The sequence below is a fragment of the Saccopteryx bilineata genome, chromosome 5 (genome assembly GCF_036850765.1).
Source record: "Saccopteryx bilineata isolate mSacBil1 chromosome 5, mSacBil1_pri_phased_curated, whole genome shotgun sequence".
NCBI classification, from domain to species: Eukaryota; Metazoa; Chordata; class Mammalia; order Chiroptera; family Emballonuridae; genus Saccopteryx; species Saccopteryx bilineata.
Window position 1 is genome coordinate 101806638 of NC_089494.1, and position 24192 is coordinate 101830829.

At 39.6% G+C, this 24192-nt stretch overlaps 1 pseudogene; it reads right to left on the minus strand.

Moving 5' to 3' along the window:
• Nucleotides 1-21286: 21286 nt before the first annotated feature.
• Nucleotides 21287-22471, minus strand: LOC136306518 (keratin, type II cytoskeletal 8 pseudogene; annotated as a pseudogene).
• Nucleotides 22472-24192: the final 1721 nt, after the last annotated feature.

Genomic DNA, 24192 nt, shown 5'->3' on the forward strand with positions numbered 1-24192 from the left:
ATCTTCTTGGAGCTTCAGACAATCCAGAATTTGTGGCTGCCTCTGCTGGGCCCAGATGCACATGGAAATACCAGCTGCACACCTAGTCTGGCTTTTACCCACTCTGTGCCTGAGGGAAAGTCTGCTTAAAAGTGCAAGGTTCTCATATAAGCCAGCAATCCCTCTACTGGGTATATACCTCCAAAACTCAAAAACATTGGTACATAAAGACACATGCAGCCCCATGTTCATCACAGCATTGTTCACAGTGGCCAAGACATGGAAACAATCAGAAAACCTTTCAATAGATGATTGGGTAAAGAAGATGTGGTGCATATATACTATGGAATACTAAGCCATAGGAATGATGACATAGGATTATTTATGACAACATGGATGAAACTTGATAACATTATACTGAGTGAAATAAGTTAAGCAGAATAAACTAAGAACTGTATGATTCCATACATAAATGGGACATAAAATTGAGACTCATGGAGATGGACAAGTGTGCAGTGGGTACCAGGGGTAGAGGAAAGGAGGATAGGAAAAGGGTGGGGAGAGGGAACGGGCATAAAGAAAACCAAATAAAAGGTGATGGAGGGCAATTTGACTTTGGGTGGTGGGTATACAACATAATCAAATGTCAAAATGATCTGGAGATGTTTTCTCTGAATCTATGTACTTTAATTTATAAGTGTTACCCCATTTAAATCAATTGTCTAAATAAAATAAAAAATAAAAACATCCAAAGTTCCCTGAGTACATCCTTTTGCAGCCTCTGTTTGCTGACTGTTTGTTGGGCTTGGCCACTGAATATACCTATGCTAGAGTCTAGAGCAGGGGTCCCAAAACTATGGCCCATGGGGCACATGCAGCTCTCTGAGGCCACTTATCCAGCCCCCACCACACTTCCAGAAGGGGCACCTCTTTCATTGGTGGTCAGTGAGAGGAGCACATTGACCATCTCATTAGCCAAAAGCAGGCCCATAGTTCCCATTGAAATACTGGTTAGTTTGTTGATTTAAATTTACTTGTTCTTTATTTTAAATATTGTATTTGTTCTTGTTTTGTTTTTTTACTTTAAAATAAGATGTGCAGTGTGCATAGGGCTTTGTTCATAGTTTTTTTCATTGTCCGGCCCTCCAACGGTCTGAGGGACAGTGAACTAGCCCCCTGTGTAAAAAGTTTGGGGACCCCTGGTCTAGAGCCTGCACCAATTCAGGGATTAGAAAGGGTAATGTGTGTGGCTTTGCTCTCAGCCCCAGGTGTCAGTCTGTCCAAATTTTTTCACAGACCTCAGTAGGGTGAGGCTCCAGGAGTCCAGTGGGTGTGGCCTCTGATACCCAGTGGTATGGTCTGCCCACACTCTGGATAGTTTTAGCTGAGTTTCCTGTAAGATAAAAGCACCAATTTTAGACTCAAGAGCATGTTGGGGGGGGGGTCATTCCAGCTATAACACCAGAAAACTGAGTCACAGATGTGACTCCTGCTTCCTGGTTTCTCAGAATGACCTTTCACCCTGACTGGAGCAGGGAAGACTCCTAAGGGCAGAGCAGTTGCTTTTCCCCAGGCTAATGCCACTCAGAGGGGATTGCTTACCCAAAAGATGGTGACTGCAGTATTGGAGATGACTCAGCACAGGGGTTCCGGTGACAATCCTTCACAGTGTTTCTCCCTGGACCTCCAACTTTACACTCTCCTCACACAACTGCAATCCTCCCAGCTCTCCCTCCACTGGAACCCCAGGTAAGTGGCTGTGAATGAGATTTTCGCTCAGGACCTTTCAGACAAAGTCTGTGTCTCAGAAAGCTCAGTCTCTTTCTTGCAGACAGAAACCCAGCTTTTTTCACTGCCAAATGCTGTCTGGGCACCTCTCCTAGGCTCTTGGGCTCTAGGCTGGAGCTCTAGGCCTGGGGCTGAGCACCCACACCTCTCAGAGTGACCCTCCCCACAGTGAGAGTCCCTCCAGACCCTCAGCTGCCTCTTGCTCCTGGGAACAGGCCACCCTTTCCTCATCTCTGCAGTTTCTACCAGTCTCAATGTGGCTTCCTCTGTGATCCTTGGTTATAGAGTCCTCTTCCTTTAGTCCAAAGTTCTCAAATTAAGTTGTAATCTAATTTGGTCCTGGGAGGTGGTAGTTGGAATGTCTGCCTACTTCGTTGCCATCTTGGGGGATTCCTGGATTGTATAGTAAGAGTATGTTTAGTTTGGTAAGAAACTAACAAATTATCTTTAAAGACACAATATTATTTTTCATTCCCACCAGCAATGAAAGAGAGTCCTTATTGCTTCACATGTTCACTGGCATTTATGTTGTCTATGTTTTAGATGTTGCACATGCTAAAAGGTGTGGTTTCTCATTGTTATTTTAATTTGCTTTTTTATTTCAGGTGAGAGGAAGGGAAATACTGAGGCAGACTCTCACATGTGCCCCAAATGGAATCCACCCAGCAACCCCATCAGGGGCTGATATTCAAGTAATGAGCAACTTTTAGTGCGTGAGCCCTTGCTCCAACAGGGCTTTCCTCAGTGCTTGGGGCCATGCTCCAATCAATCAAACCACTGGCTATGGGAGAAGAAGAGGGAAAGAAGGGGGAGACGTGGATGGTTGCTTTTCTTGTGTGCCCTGACTGGGAATTGAACCTGAAACATACGTATGCCAGCCGAGGCGCTATCCACTGAGCCATTGGCCATGGCCAAATTTGCATTTTCTTAGTGACATATGCTGTTAGACATCATTTCATATGTTTATTTGCTATCTCTATATTTTCTTGGTCAGGCTTCTGTTCATGTCTTTGCCCCCTTTTTATGAAAATAATTTATTTATTATTTAATTACAGTTAAAATTTAGATTTTTATGGAAACATTTAAATTTTATAAACTGAATACAATTATATTTTACTTCTTAATTACTCCCAACAGAGTTGAGAATTTTGTGATAATCTTGAATAACTTAATTAGTGATTGCATTAAAGGCATGAAAAAAATTTTAATTATAAAATAGTATATAACTTATATGTACCCATATTTTAGTATCAATCCAAATGTCATTGGCATAAGAATAAAAAAACCAGATGTGCATACAAATTTATACAGTTATTTTTGATATTTAACAAACCGTGTCACTTATAGACTATAACTTTACACACATTATTCATTGTGAAGGCACATTTTCTACACAGGAGAATAAAACATGTTGTTTCATAGCTTCAGTTATTTCCACATAAGGTGTGCATCTCTGTTCTGGTCTCCAGGAGAGCTAGGGATTGGGACTAAACTCTATTCTGCCCTGACTGCCTAGGCAATTTGTTGTTACCACAGGACCCTCCCCTGCAGTTTCTAAGAAAAAGTCCATAAAACTGTTTTTGTTTTTCCCCCTTTACAACCTTCTGCTGAGGCTATGGGCACAGGGCCAGACATCTGCTTGAATAATGACAAAAGAAGAAAACAAATCCCAGAAATACAAAGTTGTTTTTAGAAAACATTATAATTTGGGTCTTTTGGTCAAAATGTTGAGATAGGTAAATGCTATACTCACATCCTCCTACAACCATATCAAAATTACAACTAAACTACAGAGCAACCCTCATTGAGAACCTCTTGAAGTCTGGCTGAACAGAAGCCCTATCACTAAGGATATAAAGAAGAAGCCACAGAGAGAGTGATAGAAGGGTTGGAGATGTGAAATGGGTTCATCCCACACCCATGTGTGGTGGAAAAAGTTGGAAAAAATTTCTTGACTGTAGAGTTCCCTTTGAAGAGTGAGGGGTCCCAGCCCCCACCCTAGCCCCCCAGCCTGGGGTTCCAGTGCCAGGAAGAGAAGTCTCCATAATTTTTGGCTGTGAAACCAGTGGATTGTGGCTGAGTGAGACAGAGGGCCGCTAGAGTCCCAGGAGTTTCTCTTAAAGGGCCTGCACACAGACTTTATAAAAAATTTTATAAAGAAACCCCCCCCCCCCTCCAAATAGGAATCACTACAGGGAAGTTATTTTTCAATGTGTGATCTGCTGGCTGCCCAGCATGTAGAGGTGTGCATTGGGAATAAATTTCTGCATCCAGCTCCCTATGTTCATGCACACTAAAGCTGGGAAACCAGGGTGCTTAAGTGAAGGAAGATTGTTCTGCTGTGCAATGGAGTAAGGAGAGGAAGGCCAAGAAATTGAAATCAGCAAACCTACTGCATTTTATTAATTCAAACTTGAGGTGGTAAAACCAGCTCTGAAGAGAGTGGTAATGGGAATGGGGTAGGGAAAATGGACACAAAGACTATTTTGAACATAAAACTACATAAACAACTTATTGCCTAGGTATAGAGGGTTAGGAAGAGAATAAATCTTAGGGCCAATAATTTTGAAGAATTATTTCTCTGAATATCTATCTAGTCACCTGCTTCCCCTCCCCCCCACCATCTCACCTCCCAGTTTGTAGGCTCATTGAGAGTATGTGATTTGCCCAAGGTCACATAACTACAAAAGGGCAGAGTTGAAAATAGAAACCAAGCCTTTTGGCACAAAGTTCAATAGCCTGGCCACCAAAACATGAGTCACAGGTTTCCAGGGTTTAAGACTTAGTTACTGAGAAAATTGGCCTGCCAGTCAATATTTTGTTGCTAATCATGTTAAGCAATGGCACTGTGCTAAGTGCCTTAGAGCAATGGTCCCCAACCTTTTTTGGGCCATGGACTGGTTTAATGTCAGAAAATATTTTCACGGACCGGCCTTTAGGGTGGGACGGATAAATGTATCACGTGATCGAGACAAGCGTCAAGAGTGAGTCTTAGACAGATATAACAGAGGGAATCTGGTCATTTTTAAAAAATAAAACATCGTTCAGACTTAAATATAAATAAAACAGAAATAATGTAAGTTATTTATTCTTTCTCTGCAGACCGGTATCAAAGGGCCCACGGACCAGTACCGGTCCGCGGCCTGGGGAGTTGGGGACCACTGCCTTAGTTGACAATAATGAGTACAATAAGCATGCTACCAGCTTCCCATGGAGCTTACTGTCTGATCATATAATGGGAACACTAACACCATACAAAGGTTCTTTGCAATGGGAGGTTGATGTGGTGATGGGAATTTGATGAGTTAAAGTGTGTTACTTTTGGAGATGCTGGATTTGATGTCTATGTTCTATGTACATACAAATCGCCTACTTCTCCCTGCAAACTACAGGCATGTGTTCATTTATGTATATGTGTAGGTTACAAAATAGTAAACTGAAGGTTTATCACATCTGTTAAAAGTTTCATCAAAGCAACCTCTGGCGTGTAGAGAATATAATGTGTTATCAGGAGTTTGGCATGATTCTGATTATTACTGATGTCTTTTTCCTGTAAACTGTATCTTATCTCCAGGATGGGTTATTTCTTAGATTCTTCTGTCCTTTAGAAAGAAGCACGGAATGAAAGCAGTATTGGTGGTTTGCAGCATACACTCTGTAATGGCCATTAGCCAGATTTTCTCACAGAGTTGGGCAACATGCCTTTGTCCCACCTTGTGATGAAAAGAGGAAAAGGAATTAACTTGGACATGCTTTGGATGATTTTCAGCATGAAACAGATATGCAGAGATTTGAAATGAATTTACTCTCTAAATATTTGCACTCAAAAAAGGTTTAAGTAAATCAGAAAAAAACAGGAACTGTATTATTCCATACGTAGGTGGGACATAATAGTGAAACTAAGAGACATTGATAAGAGTGTGGTGGTTACGGGGGGGAGGGGGGAATGGGAGAGGGATAGGGGGTGGGAGGGGCACAAAGAAAACAAGATAGAAGGTGACAGAGGACAATCTGACTTTGGGTGGTGTGTATGCAACATAATTGAACGACAAGATAACCTGGACTTGTTATCTTTGAATATATGTATCCTGATTTATTGATGTCACCCCATTAAAAAAATAAAATTATAAAATAAAAAAAAAAAAAGGTTTAAATGAAAATACTCTGTGGTGATTAGAAACTAAAACGTTGAAAAATAATGAAATTAGAATTATTTCAGAGAATTTAGAAAGACATACTGAACAAAATACCTATAGGTGAAAGTTGACACAGGTCTGATTGTGACTTCTTGAACACTTTTTGAGAGATTTTTCTAGAAGAAGGAGGAGGAGGAGAAAAAGAATTGTTTGATAGATTTTTATTTTTTGAAGATTTTTCCTTTTTGTGGATTTAGAGAACACAGGCACAATTTATTTATTTATTTATTTATTTTTTGTTAGCATAAAGGATCTCAGTGGTTTATTTATTTATTTATTTTTTTAAATAAATTTTTATTAATGGTAATGGGATGAGATTAATAAATCAGGGTACATATATTCAAAGAAAACATGTCTAGGTTATTTTGTCATTAAATTATGTTGCGTACCCCTCGCCCAAAGTCAGATTGTCCTCCGTCACCCTCTATCTAGTTCTCTGTGCCCCTCCCCCTCCCCCTAATTCTCTCCCTCCCTCCCTCCCATGTCCTCCCTCCCCCCACCCCTGGTAACCACCACACTCTTGTCCATGTCTCTTAGTCTCATTTTTATGTTCCACCAATGTATGGAATCATGTAGTTCTTGTTTTTTTCTGATTTACTTATTTCACTCCTTATAATGTTATCAAGATCCCACCATTTTGCTGTAAATGATCTGATGTCATCATTTCTTATAGCTGAGTAGTATTCCATATTGTATATGCACAGGCACAATTTAATGTTGTTCTACTGTGACTTTTTTTTTGCCTATACAGAGGTAGAATACATCAATTATTGTTAATTTGATCTATAAGTTTTTCCTATATTGACATATTCATAAATCTAATAATTCCTATAAGAAAAATAAAGTACTTTTATATTAAATGACATTGAAGTAATTTAATACTTATGCAGTCATAAGTGAAACATTTTGAATAACACTTCTTATGTTTTTTTTATTATTGATATTTATTTATGATAATGATTTTATATTTACCAATTGTTATTAATCCTGACAACTTCATGATGTAGAAACTTCCTTAAGCATGAAATAATGACTTTGGCTAACAAGTAATGACATTTCTAGTTTTCTAAATTTGCCTCACAAACTTCACAGTCTACAAAGTCTTAAATTAAAAGAAAGGATTTTCCTGAGAAAGGCACTTTCAACAACCTAACAGAACCAAGGGCAAATTGTGCTTGACCATAAGCTCCTGGACAGTTGCCATCACTAACTAGAGAAATGGAAACTTCAGTTGTCCAGCTTAAAAAGGTAAGAAATTCTGAGAGGGCTTCTAGTGAGGACTTTATTGCTTGGGAGTTTTCAGTTCCAAAGGGAAAATAATCTATCTTTTCGTTTTACTCTGTACCCCAGAGCCCTAGTCACTAGTGAAAATAGTATATGCTGTAGATTTACTAATATTAACAATATTTCTTAGAATGAGTTTTCATGTTTAACAAGAAATACCCATGAGTGCTGCTTAAATGTACTTATAGTTCTCTTATGGAGTCACTTAGCAAAGCTTTGTTATGCTCTGATTAGCTTATTAGTTCATTCTGGATCTGATAGAGAGTTTTGGGGCATTGTCTGTCAACTTGCTAGGAATTAGGACAGAAAATGCCTTTGAATTGCCTTTGTTCATTTAACCATGTCTCTGCAGATGTTCACTATTTAATATGTCTATTATTTGGAAAGCATACTATTTATGTAATCAGTTAGAGATATACCCTTTTGAATAAATGGAGATGTTAATAAATAGATTAAGATTCTAAAGAGACATACTTTGCCCTCAAATGAGTGTCAACCTGTATATCAACATATGATTAATTCAGATTGACAAAAGGTCATGTCAGGCTTCTTAGTTAGTGATAATAAAAAGTTACACAGTATATAGCTTATGAAGGCAGCCTATAATGACAGTTTAGCTTGTACTTAGGTTATTTACAAATGATCATAAATTGTTTTTTTCTGTAAGAATGAAAATATGAAAGAGCTATTGCTTTTGAATTAAATTACTTAAAATAATTAAACAGAAATATTGGTGGTGGTGTTTTCAGTAAATGTAGTGAAAAACTCATCTCATTTTCTTTTCCAAATCTATCTACTCTTGCTACTTTAATAGGAATGCATTAATGAGGTTAGACTTTTGGAGGGACACAAAACTACAGCACTGGATACCTGCAGAGGGTCCCATTCATGTGATAGGCTCCATGATTAGCTTTCCCTGGAGGGGTGCAGAGCACCACATGGGTGACCTCACGGTGACCCTGAGGTCAACTAGTGTGGAGACCTATTCCATAGTGTTGAGCAAAGTTCTTGGCTCTCTGACCCTTCGTTTACCTTTCTTTTCTTTTTAATTTATTGTGTTGACATGGTTTCATGCGTCCCACTCGATTTAACACTCTCTACACACCACATCACCCCCCCGCCATGCCCCATGGCAAGTGACCCTTTATTTACCTTTAAATAAAGATTTTACCTTTCAGATATGGTTCTTTTGTGAATTTTGTAAAGATGGGATTTTACAAGGTTTATACTCTTATAAAATTATTAATGTAGTATCAAAAACATAGTAGATGCTTAATAACTGTTATCCTTGAAATAGGTAAATGAGATGAAATCCAACAAATTGATAAGAAGAGAAAAAAAATTATGTTTACTTAAGGATTAAAACTTAAAAAAACAAGAAAAAATTAAATCAGTCTGGCAAAATGGCCTAAGCAGTTGTCTGGTACCCGAGGTTTGCGCCATGTGCTGAATGCACCTTACGAGGACAGATGACACAGAATGAAGATATTCATATTATCAGAAGCTTGAAAGCTTGCAATATTTAAAACTAGTTCTGATTATGTTTCATAACAAAGAAAAATACTAAATCAGAGAGTTGTGATGCTTTTCTTTCAGTTTTAAAATTCTTTCAAAGAAATGCATTTTAATATTTATGTCCCAGCCTGACCTGTGGTGGCGCAGTGGATAAAGCATCGACCTGGAATGCTGAGGTCGCCGGTTCAAAACCCTGGGCTTGCCTGGTCAAGGCACATATGGGAGTTGATGCTTCCTGCTCCTCCCCCCTTTCTCTCTCTCTCTTTCTCTCTCTCTCTTCTAAAATGAATAAATAAATAAAAATAAAAATTTAATATTTATGTTCCAAGCCATTGTTTTAAGTGCTCTTGAAAAGACGTTTTAGTAATTATTGATGCTACACACACACGAATACATGCACACATACAGCCTACGTATTTTGGATACTTAATTGAAAAATATTACTGTATTCTTTAACAAAAAAATAGAAAGTAAACAGTGGAAAATAATTGTTTTCTAGAGAAATAAAAGACATTACAACAGAGAACAAAGGTAGAAGAAAACTTTGTATAATTCCAAATGATAAAATAAAAGTGTAGTGAAAATCACTACAGCTATCAATCTTCAATAATTTGTGTTGAATCAGCCTCAAATGCGATGAAGCTTTTATAAGATTTGTGATTACAGAGTGTAAAATATAACAGATGCTACAATATTTACATGCCTGCTGGCATTTACCTTTTTCTCTGCACAGTTCATTTCAACTATATGAAAATTTTATGTGCTATATGAAAGTAGAGAAAAAAATTTATTTGTAAAATAACCCCAGGAGAATTGCTAATGTTTCAACAATGTGGTATTTTATTTTCTTTGACCAGATAAACTATGTGAGAAAATGGAGAATTTGATGATAACAGTATTATTTTCAGTTTTCATATAGAGGAAGATGCACAGGTCAAAAAAATTAACTGATATAGAATTCAATTACTCTCTCTGTGGTGTTCAGGGTTGACATTTTTAAGATAGAAGCCTGGCTGTTCATTGGAGAAGTGGTTCTGCTTTGAGGTTGTAAAGGAAAGGTACTGGCACATGACTTTGGAGAAATGGCTGATTTTATATTTTGGAGGCAAGATACTTGGATTGCAATGTCTCATTTTAAAAAATACATTTTGCACATTATTAAATATTAGTCTTCTTTTAAAAAATCTTTTACTGCCCTGGCCGGTTGGCTCAGCGGTAGAGCGTCGGCCTAGCGTGCGGAGGACCCGGGTTCGATTCCCGGCCAGGGCACACAGGAGAAGCGCCCATTTGCTTCTCCACCCCTCCGCCGCGCTTTCCTCTCTGTCTCTCTCTTCCCCTCCCGCAGCCAAGGCTCCATTGGAGCAAAGATGGCCCGGGCGCTGGGGATGGCTCTGTGGCCTCTGCCCCAGGCGCTGGAGTGGCTCTGGTCGCAACATGGCGACGCCCAGGATGGGCAGATTATCGCCCCCTGGTGGGCAGAGCGTCGCCCTGGTGGGCGTGCCGGGTGGATCCCGGTCGGGCGCATGCGGGAGTCTGTCTGACTGTCTCTCCCCGTTTCCAGCTTCAGAAAAAATGAAAAAAAAAAAAAAAAAATCTTTTACTATCTTACTAATAATATTGTGAACATGATTTTCAATTCAAAATAAGCAAAATAAATTTTAAAAACTAAATAGTCTATTTTTGAAGATTTATGTTGTCTCTTTTATCTTATTTATTTATTTATTTTTTGTATTTTTCTGGAATGAGAAGCAGGAAGGCAGAGAAACAGACTCCCACATGCACCCGACTGGGATCCACCCAGCATGCTCACCAGGGGGTGATGCTCTGCTCATCTGGGCCATTGCTCCATTGCAACTGGAGCCATTCTAGTGCCTGAGGCAGAGGCCATGAGCCATCCTCAGCACCCAGGCCAACTTTGCTCCAGCAGAGCTTTGGCTGCGGGAGGAGAAGAGAGAGACAGAGAGGAAGGAGAGGGGGAGGGGTGGAGAAGCAGATGGGCGCTTCTCCAGTGTGCCTTGGCTGGGAATTGAACCCAGAACTTCCACACACTGGGCTTACACTCTACTGCAGAGCCAACCAGCCAGGGCTGTTCTCTCTTTTAAAAGATTTATTTTTATTTTCCATTATATTATTTTTTCAGAAAAATATTTTTAAAACAATACAGTTTTCTAGATCTACTAACTAAAAACTTAGAAGTCATTTTTGGACACCCTCACCTCCATCTTCCCCACATCCAATAAATCATTAGTTTCTATCCATTTTATCTTTTAAATATTTGTTAAATCTGTTTTCTCTGCTTCTTTCTATCACCACTTTATTACTTTTGCATGGACTCTCTCCTGAAGTGATAGAAACATCTCTTAGTTATTCTTCCTGGACCTATAACTTCCAAGCAAATCTATTTTACGTAATGTTTCAAATATAAATCTGACCTTGTTCTACCTTTATTTATTTCAAGAAATTCCCACTGATCTTAGAATAAAAAACAAAATTCTTAGTAGGGTTCATGAGCACTTGGCTGCTTTGACATCTCCTTCCTTTCTCCCTGACCTTCTGCAGTTCAGAATCCACTTTAAGGTCCTAAAAGGTACTTTTTAAAAAAGAGTTTGGAACATACCCACACCATCAGTACTTGAAACTGAAATACACATCTCCCTGGATGTGCATGGTGTGCCATGCAGCACACTGATAATTTTAAAAGAGTCGATTTCCAGATTCACAATGTTCATATGGATTTTCCCTAGAAATGATCTGCCTTAAGAATGTCTACAAGTGAAACATCCTGTAGCATCTCCCATCCTTTTTCATCTTCACAATCACTCTTTCTTTCTTTACTTTCATTATTCTTTCCCTTATTGTGAAACACTTAATCAGGTATTAGATAGAATCTCTGGGGCACCAAATGAGGGCAATGCAAGCTGTGATCATCAACAAAGTCTTTAGTCAACCGATCAGATCTTTTCCTTTTTGATACATATTTCTGTTAAGGAAAAATGTGATATTAGAAATGAGGTATTTTGGCCTGCATTGCAGTGCTCTGGATTCAGATATTTTGTAGAGTGGAGCAGCAGGAATAGTGATGGTTTTCCTTTAATCACTTCACTTCTTTTATCCCCCAACTCTTGTCAAGAAGGATTGTTCCTGATGGAGGGAGAGTCTTGGAAGAGCGAAGCAAATGGTGGGCTGATAGAACTACTGAAAACATCAGTAGTTATTTCACACAAGTGGCCAACGAGCAAAGCTTCCTGCCTTATCTTATTTCTGTCTTTCTTATCTATCTACCTGTTTTATAATTTGTTTAAATTTGTAAAAAAAAAAAAACAGTCTAGGAAATATCAATATGCATTTTTGAATTTTATTTTTAATAATTTCATTAATAAGAAAGACCCTGGTGATTGTTCTCACTTACCTTTTACCTGGTCTGTGTCTCAGTTACACAAATATTTCTTCAAGATCCTGTTTACAATTTTTTGGCTATGTACCCAAAAGTGGAATTGCTGGATCATATGGTAGTTCTAGTCTCTAATTTTTTTATTATTTTTTAAATTATTTTTATTTATTCATTTTAGAGGAGAGAGAGAGAGAGAAGGGGGAGGAGCAAGAAGCTTCAACTCCCATATGTGCCTTGACCAGGCAAGGCCAGGGTTTTGAACTGGCGACCTCAGAGTTCCAGGTCAAGGCTTTATCCACTGCATCACCACAGGTCAGGCTAGTCTCTAACTTTTTGATACACCTCCATATTGTTTTCCATAGCAGCTGCACCATTTTACATTCCTAACAATAGTATATAGGGTTCCAATTTCTTTATGTCCTTGCCTGTACTTGTTATTTTCTAACTTTTTTTTTTTTTGTATTTTTCTGAAGTTGGAAATGGGGAGGCAGTCAGACAGACTCCCACATGTGCCCAACCAGGATCCACCCGGCATGCCCAGCAGGGGGTGATGCTATGCCCATCTGGGGCGTTTCTCTGTTGTAACCAGAGGCATTCTAGTGCCTGAGGCAGAGGCCATGGAGCCATCCTCAGCGCCCGGGCCAACTTTGCTCCAATGGAGCCTTGGCTGCGGGAGGGGAAGAGAGAGACAGAGAGGAAGGAGGGGTGGAGGGGTGGAGAAGTACCCATATGTTTCTCCTGTGTGCCCTGGCCGGGAATCAAACCTGGGACTCCTGCACGCCAGGCCGACGCTCTACACTGAGCCAACTGTCCAGGGCCCTAACTTTTTCTATAATGACCATCCTAACAGTTATGAGGTATTTCATTGTAGTTTGATTTGCATTTTCCTGATAATTAGTGATGTTGAACACTCACATGCATAATGACCCAAGCCCAGAGACCCTCTGTTTAAAGCCAAAACAAGCTTCCAGCTTTCTTCTTGAGTGGGAATGAGGCCTTATGTAGTTTTCAACCTGTTCTCTTCATTTTAGTTCCCTCTCCTTTATCTCCACATCCAGAGGTACTTGACACTACCAATTCTTGAGAATTTGGAGTCTGTGTTATTTGAAACACGGTTTTAGTTGTTAGCTTTCCAGTTTAGCATTCAGTTGTGTTTTATTTTGTCATTTTTGTTTGTTTTCCTGATTCAGTTCTCACACTTATTCTGCTGTTTCAGAATGAAGTACAGTACCAATGCCCCTTTTCTCTCATCCTATCCATCATTGAGAAGTTAAACAAATTATATATAGCATATATATAAACATACATATTTATTTATGCTGAGGTTTCAAGAGATAGTAAGATTCTATGTGTGTAAGCTCAGTCTCCTGTCTTAACTTAGAAACTCACTTGTCTTAAAAATTCTTATTTTTGTTTTTTTAGGGAACAAAAGTGTAAGTATATGTGCATGTGTGTGTGTGTTTCTAACCAAATCTATCCATTGTTTTTCAATATTTTTCTGCTCCTTTTTTTTTTTTTGAGAACTCCTTTCTTATGCCAAGGGTAAAGCAATTCAATTTTTGCTTCCGTCTTTCCTCCCTGATCTATGAAATGAGATAGAGATCCAATTTTATTATTTTAACACTATTTCAACACTGTTTATTAAGTAGCTAATTATTTTCTAACTGATTTATTATATAAATATTTTATCTTTAGAAAATTTTAATATAGTATATAGATCAATAGTTTGTTTAATTGTTTAGTCTTCTGCCCAATCAGATTATTTTTTAATTATTATAAACTTATGGTATATTTTGATATCTGAAAAATTATTCCCTACTTTTCAAAAATTTTGTCTGGTCTTGCCCATTTCTTTTTTTTCTCTCTCTCTATTTTGCTCGATCCTTTCACTCCCCTCACCTACTCCTCCCTCTCAACATGGTCTTGCCCATTTTAAATAGTTGTATAGATATGTATTTCCATTATTACAAAACACTATATACTAACTTTGGAATTATAGATTAGTTGGTCAACCATGGAGATTTATAACCCAGAAATATTATTTTTTCTATTTATCATAATCACCTTTCATATCTTTTTTGGTGGTATAAGACTCTCTACATATGTTTCTTTTTATATATTTTATACTTTTATTGCTATTGTGAACATGCTAGGAAGTAGCACAAGAGAAACAAAAACTTGCTTTGTCTTTCCTTCAAATCCAGGCTTCTTTTTAAAATACTTCCTAGGCTTATCTAAACCAGAGGTTCACACACTGAACTGCTCAGAAAAAATGTATGTCTAGCCCCACTGCCCAGAAATTCTGATTTGACTAGTCTAGTCTGGGGTTGGAGTGTTAGTATATTTTTAAAACTTTCCTGTGAAGTTTAATGTTTAAACAAGTTTGAGAAACACTGCTCTATAGTGCCAGTAATTCTCAAATTTTGCATACACTAGATTCATCTGGGGAATTCTTTAAAAACAAGCAAATAAACAGAAAAAAAAAAACAGATGCACTGGCTGCATTTTAAAGAAATTAATTTAGAATCTTTGGGGTGCATCCAGGCAGCAGAATTCTTTTTAAATCCCCAGTTGATCCCAATGGACAGCCAAGTGTGAGAACCACTGCTCCATACCCTTGCTACTCAAATGGCGGTCCATAGGCCAGCAAAAGTGGCATCATTTGTGGGCTTGTTAGACATGTAGTATCTCAGTTCCAAGGTGATTGGCATGCATTCAAGTTTGAGTATACTACTCTATACAACATTACCAATAACTGTGTTCCCAAACTTGCTTGCACGTTCAACTCAATTCGGAAGTTTTTTAAAAAAAGAATACCATTGCTAAGCCTTAGACTAGACTAATTGTATTAAAGTACCTCCAGGAGATAAGGCTCAGGCATGGCTGGATTTTAAAAGTTCTCCAGGTGATTCTAATGTGAAGCCACGTTTTAGCTTTGACCTATATATGAAAGCTACCACATTTCATGTCTTCTTCCATTTAATAAAAGTAACAGACATAGTTCTTGTCTGGCAGTCATTTAAAATAGTATTCCATGTTCTTAGTGTAGTTTCAAATTATTTTTGAACACTATATCTTTTAAAAACGAAAAAGGATAGCTTTATCTAGCACATATGCCAAAACAGGCTTGTTTTACTGCTAAGAGGTCCAAGCAAATTGAAGTTTGTTAGACATCATGTGACACACATGGAAATAACTAATGAAAATAATATTTGAAGTTCAACTAATGTATGCTGAGGCCATTTGCATTTTGAGAAGTCTTCAGGCTACCTTGTAGACTCACCTGACCTATCAGAGATCCCATTTTGAAGTCCCTATCCTAGATTATAAATGCTGCAAACGCAGAATACGTATTTGATTAACATGTTTTAATTCATCGAGTGATTTAAGCCAAATAAATGAGCCACTTCTGTTCACATTCATAAAAACAACAAATAATATTATCTTGATCAAGTCCTTCCTAAGAAATGGTAAGTGATATCTAGTGATTTCTTTGTGTGCAATTTCTTTCCAAAAGGTGGAGGAAACTGATTTACTTTTTTTTTATTTATTCATTTTAGAGAGGAGAGAGAGTAGAGAGTATGAGAGAGAGAGAGAGAGAGAGAGAGAGAGAGAGAGAGAGAGAGAGAAGGGAGGAGCAGGAAGCATCAACTCCTGTATGTGCCTTGACCAGACAAGTGCAGGGTTCTGAACCGGCAACCTCAGCATTCCAGGTCGACGCTTTATCCACTGCGCCACCACAGGCCAGGCATGATTTACTTTAGATGAACCTGTGTTGCCTACAAATTGATGTCCACAAATTATCTATATTATTAATTGCTTCATTAATTTAGCCAGCAATGATTTTATGAAATATTCCTTCTTGTTGCAGGCTCTGCAGTCAGCTAATTGATGGCTGTATGAATTATGCATCCTGAGCCAAATGCAAGGTTCATGAAAGAAGCAGCCAAGGTCATTTTTCACAAAAGAGAATCCACTAACTAAGTGCCTTTATAAGACAGGTTTTATTGTTTTAATTTTACTGCTTTCTTCATGTATACATCCAGTTCAGAGTAATAAGAAAACTAGTCTAAAGTTCAGTGTTCTGCAGCCTGATGAGCAATTCCAAAATATGCCCAAATCCTCAAATTTGCCTATTGTCACTCAAAAGTGATTGTTCCAAAAATAAGCTCTTTGATTATATGAAGAATATGTTGGGATTAAGTATAGAATTTTGGCATTTTGGTGGATGATGAAATTATAATCAATTATCATTTGTTCATGATTTATACATTCTAGAGAATGTTTTAAAAAGATGTTTTCTAAATCTTTCAGAATTTAAGTAATCAAATTGGTATAATGAAAAGAACTTGGTTTTCTTTTTGGTTTTTTATTTTCCGAATTGAGAAGCAGGAGTGGCACACAAACAGACTCCCCCATGTGCCCGACCGGGATCCACCCAGCATGCCCACCAGGGGGCGATGCTTGGCCTATCTGGGGCGTTGCTCTGCTGCAACCAGGGCCATTCTAGCGCCTGAGACCAAGGCCATGAAGCCATCCTCAGCACCCTGGCCAACTTTGCTCCAATGGTGCCTTGGCTGTGGGAGGGGAAGAGAGAATCAGAGAGAAAGGAGAGGGAGAAGGGTGGAGAAGCAAATAGGCATTTCTCCTTTGTGCCCTAGCCATGAATTGAACCCAGCACTTCCACATGCCGGGCCGATGCTCTACCACTGAGCAAACCAGCCAGGGCCAATAGCTTGTTTTTCAATGTTTCAGCTACTTAGTTTTAATTATCACTTAGACATTTATTAGTTGCGTGATTTTGGGCATTGTAATTAACCCTTCTGGATCTCAGTTTCCTCATACAAAAATCTACATAATGATACTTTACTTGCATAATTATTATAGAGGTAAGCATGACTGTTTATAAAGTTTATAAAGAAACTTTCCAATTTGCTATTAGAATCACCCTCAGTTGCCTTGACTCAGATCACTATATGGCCCCTAAACAAAACAAACATCTTCTGATACAAATAATTTCCTATACTCAGAGAACTGTTTTCAGACATTAACAAACCACAATAAAAGTGTATGTTTCAGGACCAACTATAGCTACCCAAGGTATACTAAGCCACACTCAGAGTGTGCTATATGTGAATGTTAGGATTTCATATTGGAGGCACAGACACTCACAGACCCTCAGACCAGTTCTTCATACCTTAACGCACTTAATGCACTAGTCACATGAGGGTGGTGGGACATCCTAAAATGCTGATTCTGGTTCGCAGGGTTGTGTTGAGATTTTGCAGTTCTAACAAGCTTCCTTGGTGACATGATGCATCTGGTCCACGAACCACAATTGGAGTTGCAAGGCTGAGTGCTTTTCAAACCCGGCTGAAACATGAGGTTTGTCTGAAGATCTCTTTAAAAATAATGATGGATGGTCCTCCTCAGACCAGTCGAATCTCTGGGATTTGAAAGACTGGCTGAGGTACTTTTTAAAAGATGCCTGTGTGATATGTATCTGTAGAGCCATGGCTGAGAACCAGCGTTTTAGATGTTAAGGCAAGTGTTTCCATCACCTAGTATCTGATAATTTATTTCAAATCTATTTAAAATATGTTGGTAAAGCTCAGGCTTTATAACATAGCCTGGGACTCATACTTAAGAACATGTCAGTATGTGTAGCAGAGCTCTTACTGGGGACAAGGGCATGGGGAGCCCTCTGTACTTGGTCCACATACTGAATCAGGAAGAAAGTTGTTATGATTGTTTCTCACCAGGCCCTAGAACAGGTTCAAAACCTCTTTCCTTTCTTGTGAAACCATCATGAATGATTCTGGAGCTGTGTTTTGAACTTGGAGTGGACCATGTACAAAACATTCACAGATTTGTTTTACAGGGTAGAAAATGCACACACCATGACAAGGAAGTTTTACTGCTATGGAAGATATTAGTTATACCACACTACCAGTGATCTCATGCCTTGAAAACTAGTACCTATTGAATATAATGAATCGTGACAGTAACTCTACTTCTTCTAAGTTTTCTCTTGCTTGTTATATTCCCAACATTAAAATTTTTAGTTCAATAACTACTTTCTCTGTTTTGGTGGCACCCGAATCAGATCAACTGGAGAGTTTTAAAACCAGATGGGTTTACCTGTCCCTCAGAGTTTGTGGTTCAATAGGTCTGGGGTGGGAACCAAGAAATGACAATTCTAAAAATTTTCCAGAAGATGCTCCTGATTATTGGTCCTGGACCCCTCCTTGCCCCCCCCCCCCCATCCTTTGAGAACTACTTTATTATTTCCTGAGCTTCCTAGGAGGAGGGATTGTGCCTATATATTTTCCATTCCGCTACCAGTGCCTAGTATGTATAGGACATGAACAAAAATATCTTTTTTTTGTTGTTGTATTTTTCTGAATTTTTCTGAAGTTGGAAATGGGGAAGCAGTCAGACAGACTCCCGCATGCGCCCGACCGGGATCCACCTGGCATGCCCACCAGGGGGCGATGCTCTGCCCATATGGGGCATTGTTCTGTTGCAACCAGAGCCATTCTAGCACCTGAGGCAGAGGCCACAGAGCCATTCTCAGCACCCGGGCCAACTTTGCTCCAATGGAGCCTTGGCTGCAGGAGGAGAAGAGAGAGACAGAGAGGAAGGAGAGGGGGAGGGGTGGAGAAGCAGATGGGCGCTTCTCCTGTGTGCCCTGGCCGGGAATAGAACCAGGACTCCTACATGCCAGGCCGACACTCTACCACTGAGCCAACTGGCCAGGGCCCAAATATCTTTTGAATACAAAGTGATGGCAAAGCTCTATCTCATTCATAGTGAAACACATATGGAGCATTGAAACTTTTCAGTCAGCCTATTAAGTTTAACACTGCCAACAAATCTCAAAACAGAATATTGACTTAGGGATGTCAACTCCTATCCACTCTAGAGTGTCTGCAAGCACTTCCTATGAAAGTTTTGGGTTTTTATTTTCCTGAGCCAGTACTTTATGGTAACAAAATCAGCATGACATCAGCGGGTGGGTTGACTACACAGACTTTCCTCAAGTTACCTTGAAACAGCAGAAGCAACAGACGTCTGTCCTATAGGGCCATCTGCTTTCATTTTTCAGTTAAACTTCCTGAACACATACCAGATGCCGCAGGAGGAGGAAACCAAAAGTAAAATACGCCATCACAGCCAGTAATATTCTTGTTATTGTCAAAGTCCCTTTGGGAGCACTTGATGTTAGCATTCCCTTACATCCTAGAAATGTTCATGTGTTTTGGTTCAAGATTAGTGTTTTTTAATTTAAAAAATCTTAAATATGAGTACACACTAATGTTTTAAAGTAGATTTTTCTCAGACTAGCTTTTGAAGCAGTAATGAACTGCAATATGAATAAGTTACTACTTTTTTTTTATTTTTTGGGCCACACATTTATTTATTATAATTAAATATCTACTTTTGTGGAGGTACGCTGATGAGAAGGCTCAGTTCTTGCCCTTTGAGAACTCAATCCAAACTTGGAAAAACAATATATGAATGTAAAAGCTAGAGAAAAAGCTAACAAACCTGACACAAACTGCTCACCCAGATCTCAAATTTGAATGCTCTGGAAAGACACTACTGGGTATACCCAAATATTCTAAATAATGAAAAAATGGGTAATAGATCTAGAATCTTCTCAGGAGTTTCAATAGCAACAGTCCAAATAATTTTTTTTACTTGATACTTTTAGAGTGATTTTAACATTTCAAAGTTTCTTTTGTCTCGGGATAACTGAAATCTGTGAGGTAAGCAGCATTTTTAAAAAAATCATTTGTCAGAGGTAGCAGTAAGAAGCTAAATGGCTTTACCGTTACGGCTTGACAGTTAACAGAAGAACAGGGACACAGCCCCTGTGCAAAGTTGTAATTATACAAAGTTATCTGAATCGACTTGCATAGATAGATAAATAGTAAAGGCCACATGATGGCAAATTGTTGTTTTTTTTTTTACAGAGACTGAGAGAGTCAGAGAGAGGGATAGATAGGGACAGACAGACAGAAATGGAGAGAGATGAGAAGCATCAATCATTAGTTTTTTGTTGCGACACCTTAGATGTTCATTGATTGCTTTCTCATATGTGCCTTGACCATGGGGCTACAGCAGACTGAGTGACCCCTTGCTCGAGCCAGCGATCTTGGGTCCAAGCTGATTAGCTTTGCTCAAACCAAATAAGCCCATGCTCAAACTGGTGACCTCGGAGTCTCGAACCTGGGTCCTCTGCACCCCAGTCTGACACTCTATTCTCTGCACCACCGCCTAATCAGGCAGCAAGTTGTTTCTGTAGACTGAATTTTCTGTACAGATGCAGAGAATGTGCTCCATCCTTTATATTCTATGCATTAGGGTCTAATTTCTTAGGGCTAATCTATATTATTTTCCTCTTTGTAACTTTGCTCCTGATGAGAGTCTGACCTCTTGAAGGCTTGACAGAAGTACCTGAGGAAATGTGAATGACTCTGGTTTCTGAAAGTGAAATGATGACTAAGTATTACTTTTCTTTTTTTAACTCAATTGCTATTCCTAAGCCTTAGAAAGCTCTGCCAGGGAAAATGGTGTTCCAGAAACGTGTACTGGCTCTCTGGCTAGACCTCCACAGGCAATAATGGTCACATGTGTGTGTATGTGTGCATATTCATTTGGCATGTGGCATACGTCCTCAGACTAATTTTAGTAGTTAAACATTTTTTTAAATTAAGATGTGAATTTTGTGAAGAATATAATATATGATGAGGATCTTTAAAAAAATTATTGTGGCCCCCATGCTCATTGCAACATTTTTACAGTAAGCAAGACATAAAAACAACTTAAATGTCTGTGGATGGATGAATAAAAAGAATATGGTTTGTTCATATATATATATTATATATTATATATATAAATTGGTATATTATTCAACCATAAAAAAGAAAGAATTTTTTTTTTCAGAGCCAATGGAGACCTTGTTTTGAAAAAACACACTTGATTTGCTGTTAGTTGGAAGCATGAGTAAGAGGCACCCCCAGGCAGCAGAGTCTCCCACCTCAAGGGTGGCTTCCTTGTGGCCACTGCTCCTCCACCCAGCTCCTTCCCCTGTGGCTCGGAGGCTAGGCAGGACTTCAGCAGTCCTTCACTTGGGGAAGACTCCAAATGACTCAGACACCTGCTTCCCATTATGGGTCTCAATCTTCACAACCACCATGTTGGAGGAGCTGTTGTTGGCAAGGCGGAAGGAACCAGAGTCTCTGCTGTAACCCAAGTTGGACGGGAAGCCCAAGCTACAGTTGAGGTTTAGGCTCAGCCCACCTGAGTAGCTGCTGGTGGTCTTGGCATGGATACTCATGTTCTCCATCCCAGACTCCATTGGTTATCCTTACCTTCCAGCAGCTTACAGTAGGTGGCAATCACCACGTGCAAGGCCAGCTTGATGTCCCGAGCTCCTAGCACTCACTCAGCTGCCGGCTGCTTCCCGCATGGCAGTTCTCAGAGTGCTTCCAGCTCTGCCATCTTGGCCTGATGGATAGTTGGTGGCCAGCTTCCCACGTTGCTCAGCATCAGCAATGGTGGCCTCCAGAGAAGCCCTCTGGCCTTTGTGCCCTCAGTATGGAGTTGGCTGATGTTCCAGTTCATCTCATAAATCCCACTCTTCCCTGTGGCTTCCTACCCAACATCTGAAGCTTCTCGCACTTGATCTGGTACTTGGTCTCAAATGGCTGCAGTTGGCAAGCTCCTGGTACTGGGCATTGACCTTGGCAATGATGCCATCCAGACCCATGGAGTAGCTCTGTGGTCCAGGGACAGCACCATGGGTGTGTCAGAGATCTGGGACTGCAGTGTGTGAGCCCTTCTTCTCACAGCCGCTTGTAAAAATTAATCTCATTAGTCAGCCCTTCCGGGGGGGATCCAGCTCTACTTTGGCCACATAAGGTTCACCCACATCCTTCTTAATGAGGACAAATTTATTCTCCATCTCTGTGTGCTTGTTGAACTTATCCTCATACTTATTATTCAAGTCCTCCACCAGCCTCTGCATGTTGCCAAACTGCCTCCAGCCTCAGTTTCTCCTGGGTCAGCATGTCCAGCTGCCATCAAAGATAGTTGAAGTAGCTTTTGAACATGTCGTCCATATTACTGCAAGTTGTATTCTGCTGTTGCAGGAGATTCCGTTGGTCTCCAGAATCTTATTCTACTGCTCCAGGCTCCGCACCTTATCGAAGGAAGCAGACTTGTTGTTGAGGCTCTGTATCTGCTCCATCTCTTGGTTGCCATGCTGGATGTTGGGATTCACCCCCAGCTTCAGGGTGAATCCCAACATCAGGCCCAGCAGGCTCTGGTTCACTTGAACAGCTGTGATGCTCCCCTGTTGGAGACTGCAAGCTGACAGGGACCTTGTGGTTTAGATTTTTGGGGGACAGAGGTGTGGGGGACTGGCAGTAAGCTGACAGGATCCTTGCTGCCCATCCTCCTCCTCACTTGCTTGATTAAGTTGCTAAAGACTAAGCTCTTCCCTACAACCTCTGATTGTTCCTTTAAGTTGGTAAAGGCAATTTACATGCCCTTCTCCACACCTCTGTGTTAGCTGTGTTTCCACTTGTCCCATCCCCCATGTCCCTTGGAGAGATTAGAGGCAGTTTTCTTTTACCCTTTGTTTTGTGAAGTTAAGATGTTATACATGGTAGGGGGGGGGGCTCTGAGGAGAATTCTTAGTTTGCCTTGGAAATGTGACTTTGTATCTGAGCCCTCTTTGATTTGCAAATGACTTTGCATCACACTATAAAAATAAAGCTTTTGGAAGTGCAGGCACTTTTGGTAGGCCATCAGCCACCATAAAACCTCCTAATCCCATCTTTTTTCTTTCTGTATTTATTTTCTAATCCTCCCCTGTTCCCACCTGAGACCTACAGTTATTTGTCACGCTGGTTCGAGACACTCCCATACTCCCAGTCCCTTGTAACCCCAGGTCATATTCATGCTAGCACCCAGGCCAATCCAGGAGTCACCACCCACCTGGGACAAGACGGATGATTTGATGCGATTGCTGGGCACTCTAGTACTAGCAACTGCAGAAGGCCAGGTGTGGGCAGGCAGAGGTTGACACTTTGTAGGTCTTCTGGGTTACCCCTGTGGACAAGGAGGAGGCTGGAAGGAGATGAGAAGACTGAACCAGACAGAGATATGAAGAGCCAAAATGCTGCTGGAAAGAAACCTTGCTGTTCCTGACAACATGGACAGACTCAAAGGACAATGTGCTGAGCTAGGGAAGTCAGACAGAGGAAAACAAGTACTGTATGATCTTACATGTGGAAGCAGACAAACAAACTAGCAAGCATGCTCGTACATACAGTGCACAGATTAGAAGTTGCTAGATGTGCAGGGAGGGATGGGGGGCAAAATGGGTGAATGGGGTCAAAAATGTAAACTTCCAGTTATAAAATAAATAAGTCTTGAGGAAGTAGTATACAGCATGATGACTATAGTTAAGAATACTGTACTATGTATTTCTAAGTTGGTAAAGAGTAACTTTTAAGTGCTCGTCACAAGGAAAAATGTCACTGTGTGGAGAGACGGATGTTAAGCAAACTTATTGGGATGATCATTTCACTATACACACACACACACACACACTATAAATATTGAATCATTATGTTGTATACCTGAAATGAATATGTCAATTATATCTGAAAAACACATTTTTCAGAAATCAGTATAGAGTACATTGAGTAAGCAGATATGTACACCTTAGCCTAAGCCTTGCGGACTTGAAGACAGTATTTCATATACATTAGAGACCTGGTGACTTTCCACCTGAAGAAAAGAAAGCCTGAAAGACCAAGACTGGAAATGTAGAAGAATGGTCTGTTTTGTATAGTGTAGTTATAGAGTCAGAGCTAGAATCTGTAAGTGGAAGAGACTGGGAGATAGATTTGGTTTAATATACAAAATAATTTTCTTAAAAAAATATTGATTTCATGCAAATAGCTACTCTGTGTGTTTATATATTATTAACTGTGTCTTTGTGCATATTAACTAATTTAA